This window comes from Nomascus leucogenys, chromosome 20 (assembly GCF_006542625.1).
Source record: "Nomascus leucogenys isolate Asia chromosome 20, Asia_NLE_v1, whole genome shotgun sequence".
In the NCBI taxonomy this organism is placed as follows: domain Eukaryota; kingdom Metazoa; phylum Chordata; class Mammalia; order Primates; family Hylobatidae; genus Nomascus; species Nomascus leucogenys.
The window spans coordinates 5,913,141-5,927,648 of NC_044400.1; positions in this window are offsets into that span (position 1 = coordinate 5,913,141).

Genomic DNA, 14,508 nt, shown 5'->3' on the forward strand with positions numbered 1-14,508 from the left:
CAAGACTTTTCTCCTATAATGAATTTTTGACATCTGCAACACTGTTCTTATGCACTAATAGATCTAGGCTGTATTGTACCTCTGGGTTAGCCATAGATGGGACCCCTCCACTTTGTCTACCATTAAATATTAGAGGAGAAATAAGGGGAAATACCCTACAGAAAATAAAATTAAAGAATATCAGGGACTGGCCTTGTGCAAACTGACAATGGCGTGTCACATGTTTAACCCTACAGGGAATTTGGATAAAAAGTAAAAATATAGACATTATATCTGACCATCATTTCTTACATGGAAAGGAAGTGGCTTCATTTCCTATTGAAGGGTCTCCTTAACAGTATGTCCTCCCTTTTTGCATAGACATGATATCCTATCATGTGTCATCCCACACCTAGCATACTCCTTATATTCTTGATGCTTAACAAATATAGGTTTAATAAATGAATATTTATTGTCTTAAAATATATCTAGACTATTTTGAAGAAACATGAATGTTTTACAATTACCATATATGAAGGTTGTTTTCACCATCTCAAAATCCATCCCATTATATAACCACCACATATTAAATATGACTTTTAATAAATCAAGAGAATACTACCATATGTATCTGAATTAGATTCACATTTAGAGATAAAGTCATTTATTAATTATTCAACACAACTGCTTAAACCATGTTAATTCTCAGAAACAGTTAATTTTGCATTTATGTATACAAAAAAATACATAACCACAAACAGAAATTTTACCGCAGTCATTTGACTGAATTGATTGATTAACCTGAACACAGTGGTTCAGTCATTTGACTGAGCCAGATACTTCCTTACAGAACTTTAATCCATTGGCTAACATATCCCATTTATCTCAATGTTACATATACTTCTGATTTGCATTTAACACAATTTGGCTGCATTTATTTGAGTGATTAAAGTGACTAAATAAGTTCCAAGACAAGTCTTAGAATTGTACAGCATGGATGTTGACAATACATTTTCAAATGCCAGGAATATTTTTGGCACTATCGTAGAAAATAATTTCAAGACCTGATACAAATTTGCTTGCAAGCCTTCCTCTTTATTTTTCAGTATATTTTAGTGAGGGACTCCTGTGAGAAATTAGCGAGGTCTCTAACACAGAATTTAAATTCTTACTGGCCAATGGAATTCTGCAATTCCATTAACACAAGAGCCTACATAACCAAGATTTATATTGCCAGAAACTCTTGTTTGATTTATAATCTGGTAATCCTTTTATCCTCCATTTATATGCAGTATTACTTGACGTAAGTGCAAGAATGCCTCTGCTAATAGAATTCACGAATAGTGGACCAAGACATTTTTTTTTAGATCATAAAGCCTCCATGAAAAGAGGCAGAAAGGGAAAGGCTGGGTCTGGCTATGATGGGATAATGGGATCTGGCTTTAGCACAGTCTCGTAAATGAAACTCGTGTTAAAACTACTGATTTTAGAACAATAGATTGGCATAAAGTTCTCTTTAGATGGGTCTGCTCCCTCAACTTAGCCCACAAAACTATTTTACCAGTCCTTGAGTCACAAGAGAGTTTAGATACTTGTAATTTTTGTTACAGTTTATATTAAAAAGTTATATGGACTTAAGATGTATATGTATATGGAGAGAAGCAAAGAAAGTGGAGTCAAGAGGGACAGAAAATCCTAAACATCATTTCTGGGATATAAGGAAAGCTGGATATAAATGAATAGTCACCAAGTCCACTTTATCTATAACATGCCATCTTTTAATCAGACACCAATCCAAACAAACAAAAATAATAATAGTAAACTAAGTGTCCAAGGTTTCTATCAGTTGCAACCTTCTCTGTACTATTCAGCCTCCACTTCCTTTCCCCCACTGTTACATCCTATTTGTTTACTATACTTTGAACTTGGTTTGAGAAATAATTTCTGTCACTGTGCCACTCAATAATAAAATGTTGTTTCTGTCTCTTACCATTCATCCAAATGCTGATTTTGAACAGGCATTATTTCATTTTCATGATTTCTCTGTACACATTGTAAAATTCTTATTTGAAAACCTCTTAGCTGTGTAAAAAGTGTGTTAGCTCACAGCCACACATAATATATGCATGGAAAAATCTAGTAGAATGGTGCTCATCATTTTGGGGGAGTATAGTGAGATATCGAGTGATTTGGGGGTGTTTGCCTTTGTACCTTATATGTTTTTCAAACTTTCTACTTGAATACATATTATTCCAGAGTTTCAAAAAATTCAAAAGCGTTGTTGTGAAGAAGTAAACTTTGAAAGTGTCTAGATTAATTAAACGAGGATATGGTGGAGCATAATGATCAGGTCATAGGAAGGCAGTGCTTTACTTAAGAGGTCATCCAAAATAGTCTGCTATTCAAAGCGTTTCAACCATCTTTGAATTTTCTGTGATTTAATACCACTCTCTTATCTACAATATGTCTTTGATACTTTTGTCATTTGATATCTTAAAACTTACATGATATGGCATCACAATACTTAATAAACTGGGGTTAAATGTGGTTTAAGGTCAATTTAACCACCTAAACAATATTAAAATAAATTGCACAAGTAAAGCAGGATAAAAAATTGTTTGTCTGTAAGTTTAATGGCTTCAGACATAGGATAGTAAATGTGAATACTTAATTTTACTGAATTAATAGTTAAATTATATTTTAATGATTTGGGAGGCAGAGAAAAAATGGGATAGAAATCAAGGGAGGGAGAAATGGAAAGGCAGAAGTAGAGTTGGATGAAGAGAAAGGAAGAAAGAGAGAAAAATGTGTTAGTAATATTCAGCAAGATCCTATGCCCAGATTGAAATGTTGACACATTGTTCCCTTAGTTGATGAGAATGTGAGTCAGCTTCAAAATGTCTCTGTGTCTTCAAAAGAAAGATTACTATCTGTAGGATCCCACACCACGAACACTCTGCCTCGCAGTTTGTGCTGAATACAAAGCTTGGCATCATGAAAGTTGTACTACTAACTCTTCCTCTATTAAAATGCATATATTTATTATTAATTATTATTAAATTTCTTAATTTTAGAGTATTAGGGGGCAATGTAGGAATTTTGTTGACTCATTAGAAAAACCTAATGTGATATTCCAAACAATGCAACACTGTATTAAAAGTCTGTATTTATAGCATTAATTTTAAGTCCTCGTTTGAACTGTTATATTAAAGAAGAATACAAAAAAAGGTAAATCTCAAAGTTAAGCTGGGAGCTTTGCCTATTTAGTTTTCCAGTTTGCTGAACACACAAATAAGCTCATACCACCCGCAAATTAACTTGACCCCTTCTTTCTTTTTTATCTATTTCCCTCTCTTTGGCCCTCTTTCCAATTTTTTTCTCTCTCCTCCATATTCCTTCTTGAAAATGTTCTTCCACCCCAGTACTGTACAAATAGAACTTTGCATGTTTCTACGTCAGTTCTGAATTCCATTCATTTATTCACAATGATGAGTAAAGACAAATTATTAAATTCACTTCCAAAGCAATTAACATTTTCAGAATCTTCATGTGTTACAGCAGTTCATGATTCAGTCAAAATGAATCAAATAAAATATTGGCTATGTTTTATATTCTTCTTCCCTGTGTCTTGCAATCTAGTTGTACTGAAATAAAATTAGGAAGTTGCTTGGAATTAATTTAAGCACTATACTGCATTATACTAAAAGTAATCATATGTGTAGTGCATTATTGTAATGCATTATTTCTTATTTTCTAGATAATGATTACATCTGTGATACTATAAAATAATACCGTAACTACATTCAATTTTTCAGCAAAATACACTTAATTCTGGTGATCATTTAAAAATCAGTGCATTACAATGTCTATAAGATTGTACTATTATGAACAAGAAGAATGCAGTATTTATAGCTTTTTTAATATCTCTATATGAAAAAGTCAGCGACTAATTGCAAGTATTATATCATCATGAATTACAATAGGCAAAATAAGGAGCAGCGGAAAAATTTGGCATTCCAATATTAGCTTAAATTCTTGTTAGCATGTTTTTTAAGCAGTGTGCATGTGTGTGTAGTGTATACGTGCTTAAGCAAAAAATTAATGCAGAATAGAAAAGATTGTGTTCCATGTGTAATGAAAAATAATATAAAATAGTTTATAAAACATTTTCTTGGAAAACTCATTTTTTTAAGTTAGTAACAATAGATTGTCTCCAGAGGCAGAGAAATGAATTAATGCGTCTCTAAATATCATTTCAGGTTGTTTAATCTGTGAAAAATTTTAAAACTAATTTGGTAGAAGTTGAAGAATTAGAAATATATCGGTTTAATTACTCTTAAAAATCTTACAATTTGTTGGAAAAGTTAATTCTTTGATTCTCAGTTTTTTCCTTAGAATGAGGACAGCATTTCTCAATGTTACTATGTAGAAAAAATGATATAACAAAAGTTAAACCAACTAGCATAAATAAGTATGCTTTCCCTCTTCCTTTCTTGCTCTCTTTTTTTCAGATATGCGTTTGTCCTTATTTTTAGGGATTTTATATGTGTGAGGATAATTATTTTCCTATACTTCTTAAAATAAGAATGTTAATATGACTGCCCTTGGTCTTATTGAATTATCTCTTCATTTTAAGAAACTATTGAAGGCTTATAATAAAATAACATCAATTAAATATATTATCTCTAAAGTTTGTGTTTAGCTTGCTGGATTTTCTCTCTTTTTTGAGAGCAGTAATATAAACCACGTGATGAAAATATTTTTTCTTCCCTTTTTATTGATATATTCCCAGTGTCTAGAAAATACCTCAGACATATTTTGCACCCAACAAGCATTTGTTGAACTGAAAGTATAATCAAGTTTGATTTGCAGCACGTTCTTCTCAGTCTGCTTTAACTGAATATAGTTTTGGCTTGGCTTGGTTTTATTAAAAATGGACAATTAAATATTTTGAATAATTGAAAATTATTTTATTATTTACAAAAAGGAGAAAATGATGCACATAATAGGAAGTCAATAAGTGGACTGGGGAAACAAAAATATTTGAATCGGTCTACTCATTTTTAGAAATAAATTAAGAACCCAAAGTTCATTCCAATTATTTGGAAAAAAGAATATTAGTTTACTACCATGGCTGACATGAAAAGAAAACTTACATAAAGTTAACAAATATACTCATTGTCTTAGGGAATTATTTTTGATGGCAGTATGCAAAATTGAGTGTTCTGTTAAATCCTGTCATTCAAAATTGGTAGGAAAGAACTGTGGAATCTGAACTCATTTAAATATTCCATCTATTGGAATTACAAGAGTACTTGACATTTATGATATATGCTACTGTGCTTTTATTCTTTAGCTCATTTTCTTAAAACAATTTTCTTTTACTTTTGATCTTTCATAATAATAAAAGCTTTGTAGAAGAGGAGGAAGACAAGAGCTACCATCTGGAGAGCAGAAAGTTTTGGGAAGGCATCAAAGGCAAAGAACCTAAGAATCCAGGAAGATCTTGAACTATTACCCTTTACTTGAATTTTTAATCATGGAAATATTTGCTTGGAAAAGAGACTGTGTCTACAATGGCAACCATTTTTATATTCAGAAATTTGCCATGTAAAATAATTGAATGTCAGATGAAGAACTGCCTGTCATATTTTGCTATTAAAATAATATATTTTTATGCATAACCTGACCTGCCTTTGTGAGTTACTGTAGCCTGTGGTCTCTCTGCAAGATTTTCCAATGGGATTTTTAATAATATTCTGATGTTTGCCATCTTAAGCAGTGCAAGCTGTTAAACTCAATTTGTGAAAAAAAGAAATCAGGTATAAAACCAGATAATCTGTATCCCTTTGGAATCAAAAGTCACTTTGCCAAAATATTTTAACACGCAAATTGCTTCTTTAGAGATGTTTGTCATGATAAAATGACAGAAAACTACATTTCCATTATAATTATAACTGACTCGTGGTGCTAAGTTTTTATAATTTAAAGGTATTCTCAACTCTGACAGCCCTTCCATGTTGAATTATGCATCTCAGGCTCTTAAATAGTTCTGCTGGCACGAGACAGCTGAGATGAAGTTGTCTTTCTAAAATAATTGCTCCATGGAGCATCCATTATACCTTCAGAAAAAATGTATTACTTGACTTCTACAAATTATAGACTAGCCTATAATGGGTATTTTTGACAGCTATTAGCTTAAAAAAAATCTGAACAGTAAAATGAGTATTGATATCACAATGGTGTACCGTGCATGTTAATACCAACCTTCTCTGTACTTTCCTCCTAAAGCATGATGTAATCATTAATTATAATAATATTGATGTAACTGCACTCATGTTAAAAATATAGTATTTGCAAAGTATGTCATTTTCTCACCTATGAGATAAAAAGCATTAAATGAATATTTACAGTAGATTTTGAAGACACTGTCCAAGCTTGAAGGATAAAAAGTGAATTCATTTTTGGCAATATTTTTCTTAGTCATGAGATTATTAAGTGTATTTTTAAAACATGAATGAGACAATAATCAATGAATAATAGAGGTAATAATTTTAACCCTCAAATTCTTCTTCAAAATGTTGAACACTGGTAAAAACATAATTTATCAATAAATTTAAAAATGTTTTCTATTTCTTATCCAGAATTTTATGCATCATTTAGTTCTTAAACCAGTTATAATTTTTTAAGTAAAAACACTTGAAAACATTCTGTCAGGAACATCGCATCCCAAAGAACAACAATAATCCAATTATTAAAATCTAGAATGGAAACAATATTGATAGACAGACATAAAAGTAAAGGGTCATTTTCTTTCATTTTTCCATTTGTACCAATTAATTCCAGTTCTATGAAATAAAATATTTGTGGTTAAATTTAGGGAAATTCTATGCAAATTTAAAGTTTTCTGTGATAAACAAATATGAGGTAAATATTTTCCTAGCATATTGCATTGCCAGGCTTTTTTTTTTTTTTTAATGTAACTACAGAGAAAGAAATGGCTTAATTTCCTATGTCTCCCTTGAATAAACAGTTCACAGACCCAGACACATATGGACACGTACCTCCTACCTGAAAAATAAAAAGTAACAATTTATCATTAACTTAACATTAATTAACACATCAATCCATGGTGTAGCAACTGCCTAGTCTGTGCTACTTTGCCAAGTACTGATCAGACATTTCTTACTCACAATTATTCCTTATTAACCGTATCCTAGAGGTTCATTCTTCTACACGTGGCCAGAGCCAAAATCACCCAGATACGTGGTCTTTACAAATTCCCTTGGATTTAAATTCATCCTCCCCCTCAGGCTAACAGTAGAGAGACAATTCCTGGGCTAAGTCCCTGCAACTCGTTTTCTTTTGTGTTAGGGGTTTGGTTGGATGATGAGGACGGGTGGGAGGTTAGAGGGAAACATGATACAGTTTTAGTGCATCTTTCCAATTCTGATGTCTTACTTTTATGTCTCTTATTCAAATGAAGTTAGAAGACTATAAAACTAGTTTAAGAGATATAAAAATATTTAGAAATAAATATTTAACCATTGTCTTAAAAAGAACAAGAGTAGGAGGGAGGGAAGTAGAAAGAAACAGGTGACAGAGACTTTATACTTCACTATGCATTAGTCACACCCTTTATACTGGGTCCAATGGGTACAATCCAAGCTAGAGAAAAGTGCCCTAGTGTTGGGATTAATAGTTTATGTTAAGGTTACCACAATTGTCTATGACAATCTAAGTTAAAAAAATCTCTTTTATATATTCCGTGCAGCTGATATTATAATATTAAACATTAACACACTTCTTTTTACTAGGTAAGAAATTTTGATAGCATGAGATCTTGATTTTTTAAATATTTATTGTAGTCACAAATTATTAAATTATGAACTAAAATTATTTATCTATTTACACAGTTGAGGCATTATTGATGGAGTTATCAAACAAGTATCTCCCCAAAGCAAAACCACTTATAGTAACATAAGGATGATTTTTATTTCAAGGGACTTAAATAATGTATTTCTACATCCTTAAAACTCATTGAAAATTGGGTTTATGGGTTTTTAATTGGAAAGACTACCAAGTGGTGAATACCATCTGCTGGGAAGAACCTGTATCTATAATATTATTTCAAAAACCCATGTCTTTCCTGTGTTTACCACGAATAAAATTCAACATGTATATTATCTGTTTGTGTGGTATTTATATAAAATGTGAAAATTATACACAATCACCTGTGAAAATGCAATGGAATTTTGCATGATTTTAGTTACTGCTTTTGATTTTTCTATAGCCTTCACATTTTACATAATACAAATAAGTTTTTATTTACTTTATGTAAGCAATACAAAAATTTCTTCTTGTTGCAAAGTTTTTCAACAAAAATACAGCATAAAATGTCAAAGTACTTTTTCTTGATGTCTTGACCTTTCCTATCCCCTTTCAGCTCTCAAACCCTAACAACCCAGTGTTTTCCCAGATGCAACTGATGTTGTTAGTGAGAACTGTCCAGACCTTTAGTTTCCTCTAATTTTATTGTATACTATGTATGGGAAGGCTGCAGGTTACCTAGTTGTTATTCGATGTCTCAGAATAGAGAAACAAAATCTCCCCCAAAGCTTCCTTGCAGAAAGGGGTGTGATGTCCTTCTGGCCAATAAATATAAGCAGAAGTCATTATGTTAGGGTTTGGAGAAACTTTTTTTTTTTTTTTTTTGAGACGGAGTCTCGCTCTATCACCCGGGCTGGAGTGCAGTGGCACGATCTCGGGTCACTGCAACCTCCACCTCCTGGGTTCATGCCATTCTGCTGCCTCAGCCTCCTCAGTAGCTGGGACTACAGGCGCCCACCACCACGCCCGGCTAATTTTTTATATTTTCACCGTGTTAGCCAGGATGATCTCGACCTCCTGACCTTGTGATCTTCCTGCCTCGGCCTCCCAGAGTGCTGGGATTACAGGCGCGAGCCGCTGCGCCCGGCCACCTTTTTTTAAGATTTAAAATGCTGGTTCTTATCCAGCAGCTACCTAATAAGAAGTCTGACCCTTACTTCTATTTTTCCATCTCTTAGCATATGCTTTTAAATTCAGCCTGACCAGCACTTAAGGAACATTTTCAGTACAAAGCTTTAGGTTGTCCAGTAAGTGCATTCTTCTATTGAGAGTTCCTTGAAGTTTTTATTTCCTAGTAACTCCCTTGCTCTCTGAATGTTCTGTCTTCATAGCAGCCTGTTCTTATTTGAATAGAAATGTCCCCTCAGACATTCTAAAGATGCCAAATATTATTTTGCTTTTAATTATTGCCTACTTTCTTTTGCACATATCTACTATTCTATATTCTCATTTCGATCCTTTCTTTCAAGAGATGTTTCCAACATATTTATAGTTATGAACGAGGAAGTCAATTAATTATCATGAGTAGTGGTGTTGATTTCTTCAGGAGTTCATCGAACTGTTTCCAAAAGAGACTGTTCCAAAAGCAAGGCCAACAGGCTCCTTATAAAGAGAGCAGTGGGGAGTTGTAGGTTTTGTGTTATGCTGTTTACGTGTGAAGATAGCCACGAATTTCTGTCCTTCCCTAGATTCTAAAGTGAGGATGGCTTGATTTGGCTATTGGAAATCAAGTATTTATCCCCTTCATAGAGCTTTATTTTCTTTGTTTTTCTTTAGACCTATTATGAAATATGTAACTATCCAAGCTTCTCTCTCACTGATGCAAGTGACCACCTGGGAAGCAATTTACACTTTCCACACAGGTCTCAGGATCAGAGCCTCTGTGGGCAAGTTCTTTTGCGGGTAATGAGATGGGGATTGGAGAAGCAGTGCTGCTCTTCTGAATACATAACTGAAAATGACTCATCTATTCCCAGGCCCATCTTTTTCTATGCGTGTGTTGATTTCACATATTTAGCTTCTCTGGATATATTCTATCCTTCCCCAAAGTTTTTCAAGGTCTGTAATTTCTCTCTGTTCTTTCTACAGGATCCCGTGTAATTTTCAGTCTTTAATAGCTCATCATAATATCTAGGAGAGTCTTTGGCACACCACTTGTTTCCCTAGACTGTTAATGATATTTACAAAAACAAAAAAAAAGCATGTTTTCTACTGATAATCTTAAGACATTTGAGAGGAAGGGGACATGGGTGGTGTATTAGTCTGTTTTCATGTTGCTGATAGACATACCCAAAACTGGGCAATTTACAAAAGAAAGAGGTTTATAATGGACTTATAGTTCCACATGGCTGAGAAGGCTTCACAATCATGGTGGAAAGCAAAGATGAGTAAGTCACATCTTACACGGATGGTGGCAGGCAAAGAGAGAGAACTTGTGCAGTGGAACTTCTCTTTATAAAACCACCAGATCTCATGAGACTTATTCACTATCGTGAGAACAGCAAGGGAAAGACTTGTTCCCATGATTCAGTTACCTCCTGTGGGGTCCCTCCCACAACACATGGGAATTCAAGATGAGATTTGGGTGGGGACACAGCCAAACGATATCATTCCACCTCTGGCCACTCCCAAATCTCATGCCCTCACTTTTCAAAACAAATCATGCCTTCCCAACAGTCCCCCAAAGTCTTAACTCATTTCAGCATTAACTCAAAAGTTCTCAGTCCAATGTCTCATCTGAGGCAAGGCAAGTCCCTTCCGCCTATGAACGTGAAAATCAAAAGCAAGTTAGTTACTTCCTAGATACAACGGGGTATAGGCATTGGGTAAATACAGCCAATCCAAATGGGAGAAATTGGCCAAAACAAAGGCACCACCAGCCCCATGCAACTCCAAAATCCAGTGGGACAGTCAAATCTTAAAGCTCCAAAATGATCTCCTTTGACTCCATGTCTCACATCTGGGTCACAGTGATGTAAGAGGTGGGTTCTTATGGTCTTGGGCAGCTCTGCCCCTGTGGCTTTGCAAGGCACAGCCTCCCTCCCAGCTCCTTGATGGGCTGGTGTTGAGTGTCTGCTACTTTTCCAGGCATATGGCACAAGCTGTCATTGGATCTGCCATTCTGGGGTCTGGAGGATGGTGGCCCTCTTCTCACAGCTCCACTAGGCAGTGCCCCAGTAGGGACTCTGTGTGAGGGCTCCGACCCCACCTTTCTGTTCTGCACTGCCCTAGCAGAGGTTCTCCATGAGGACCCCACCCCTGCAGCAAACTTCTGTCTAGACAGCCAGGTGTTTCTATACATCCTCTGAAATCTAGGTGAAGGTTCCCAAACCACAATTCTTGACTTCTGTGCACCCACGGACTCAACACCACATGGAAGCTGCCAAGGCTTGGGACTTGCACCCTCTGAAGCCACAGCCTGAACTATACCTTGGCTCCTTTTCGTCATGGCTGGAGTGGCTGAGACGCAGGGCACCAAGTGCCTAGGCTGCACGCAGCACAGGGGCCCTGGGCCTGGCCCACGAAACCATTTTATTCCTTCCTAGGCCTCCAGGCCTGTGATGGGAGAGGCAGCGGTGAAGACCTCTGACATGCCCTGGAGACATTTTCCCCATTGTCTTGGGGGTTAACATTCAGCTCCTCATTACTTATGCAAATTTCTGCAGCCACCTTGAATTTCTCCTCAGAAAGGGGCATTTTCTATTCTATCACATTGTCAGGCTGCAAATTTCTGAACTTTTATGCTCTGCTTCCTTTATAAAACTGAATGCCTGTAACAGTACCCAAGTCACCTCTTGAACACTTTGCTGCTTAAAAATTTCTTCCACCAGATGCCCTAAATCATCTCTTTCAAGTTCAAAGTTCCACAAATCTCTATGGCAGGAGCAAAATTCCACCAATCTCTTTGCTAAAACATAACAAGGGTCACATTTTCTCCAGTTCCCAACAAGTTCCTCATCTCCATTTGAGACCACTTCAGCCTGGACTTTATTGTCCCTATTGCTATCAGCATTTTTTCAAAGCCATTTAAGAAGTCTCTAGGAAATTCCAAACTTTCCTACATTTTCCTGTCTTTTTCTGAGCCTTCCAAACTGTTCCAACCTCTGCCTGTTACCTAGTTCTAAAGTTTCTTCCACATTTTCAGGTATCTTTTCAGCAGTGCCCCATTCTCCTGGTATCAATTTACTGTTTTAGTCTGTTTTCACACTACTGATAAAGACATACCCAAGACTGGGCAATTTACAAGAGGAAGAGGCTTATAATGGACTTACAGTTCCACATGGGTGGGGAAGCCTCACAATCATGGTGGAAGACAAGGAGGAGTAAGCCATGTCTTATATGGATGGTGGCAGACAAATAGAAAAAAATTGTGCCGGGGACTCCTCTTTATAAAACCACCAGATCCCATGAGACTTATTTACTATCATGAGAACAGCAGGGGAAAGACTTGCCCCCATGATTCAGTTACCTCCCACAGGGTCCCTTCCATAACATGTGGAAATTCAAGATGAGATTTGGGTGGGGGGACACAGCCAAACCGTATCAGGTTGAGTGGGAGTAGATGGTCATTCACATTTCGTAATTTTAACCGAGTCTTTTTCGAGCTTTACTTATTTATTCCAGAAAAAAATGGCATACGCCTGTTTGTATGTGCATGTAAACAATAAGATTAAAGTATTGACCCTACCTGTGTATGGGAAAAAACTAAGGAAAATTTTATAATCTTTGTGTTTGTATTTTTTCATGTTTTCAGTAATAAGTATGTATTGGTTTTATAATAAAATAATAATTAAAAATAAGTTCTACAGAACTGCATTAAACCATAGTGTGCCTACTTTAATCTTTGTAAAATGAAAATGACAAACTACTATATAACCATTTTATATGCCAGGTACTCCTCTAAGTAATTACTTTATGTATGTTAAGTTAATCCTCACAGAAGCTTTTGGACATGAATACTATTATTGCTCCCTTTTTATAGAATTGGGAACTGAGGCACAGGTCAGTTAAAGAACTTTGCCCAAGGCTACATGGCCAACATGAACAGGAAGTGGATTTCAAATCAAGTAGTTTTGCTCAATTCACTAATGAAATGTATGTGTTTTGCCCAGATTGGGGATAAGGGAAGAGGCAGTAAGAAAAGGTGCAGGAGACAAAGAATAATTAGATATAGTCTGAGGATTGCTACTTTATTTTAAATGCACCAGAATCTGAATAAAAATTAGAAGTAGTTTTTCCTCTGGATTGCAAGACATTGTATGTGACAAATATTCATGTTATAAGCCTGCCAGAAATTTAAAACCAATAATTTTAATGAGATTCTTCTGAAAATATTAACAAGATTTTTTGTATGGTGGGTTTTATGGAATATGGCAAAAACCACCGTACACTAAGACATCTCATGGTTACTAACTTTTATTGTTAGAAAATAATTTCTTTAAATTTTCTTTTTGTCTTCAAATGTTCTAGATAAAACTTCAAAAGTGTACATACATGAGAGAAGAACCTTTTTAATGAACATTTTAATGGCATATTCAAGCTGGCTTCTAACTAAAAACTCATGGCTGAGAAACTGTGACACCAAATAAACAACAGAGGAAAAGACTGAAATATCAACATTTAGTAAAGAAGGTGAGAGGAGACATATCAAATTGATTCACCATCTCCTCAGTGAAGTTGGCCTGGAGGCATATCATTATACACAAGACTTGAAATAATCACTCAGTTTTACAATCCATACATTAAAGAAACTTGAGTTAAATAAGGGAAATATATTGAGATTATAGCTCAGAGTGGTAAATCTTTCCAGAATTGTTACAAATTATTTAATAGGAAACTTCTCATCTGACAGATAAACTTACAACATGGGACTTGGAGAGGGGCAAGTAGGTAACTTAAGTGACCCCAAGTGTAGATATTGTCCTATGGAACATCATAGTACATGCAGAACACTATGGTATCTACAGGTTACCAAACTCCTTAATAAATACTTCTTTGTTTAAAGTGGTTCCTATGGCCTTTTGTTCATTCAATCAAAAACGTGTTTTATTATTTTCAATCCTGACATTGAGAAAGCTACTTAGTTTCCTCATTCAGAAAATACACAATTTTAATGATATATACTCCTAAGATTGTTATAAGGATGAGGTAACTCAATATTTGCAATGTGCTTAGAACAATGCTGGCACACTGTTTTGCTGCATGTGTATGAATGATACAGGAACACATTTATTTTCTGGCATCCTATTGACTTCACCATTGTCTTTCTTAATATTATTTGCCTTCTCATTCTATTTCGCCTGAATAAATGAGAATCTCTCTTTTTTTTTTTGTCAAATTGCTGAGTTAATTTTCAAGTTTCTTGAGCATACCGAGAATCTAAATTCTTGCATGTTGTTGACCTTCATTATAGGATATTAATATTGAGATTTCCTTTGTGTAAATGGCTTCGTGTGTATTGTGAGTAAACTAAGATAGGTGTTTGAGAAAAAAAAATTAAAGTTATCACAAATTATTGAAATAGTCTCTAAAACCTCCATGGGATTATTACAATGAATTTAAAACAAATCATTCCATGGCTGGGTGTGGTGACTCACACCTGTAATCCCATCACTTTGGGAGGCCAATGTGGATGGATCA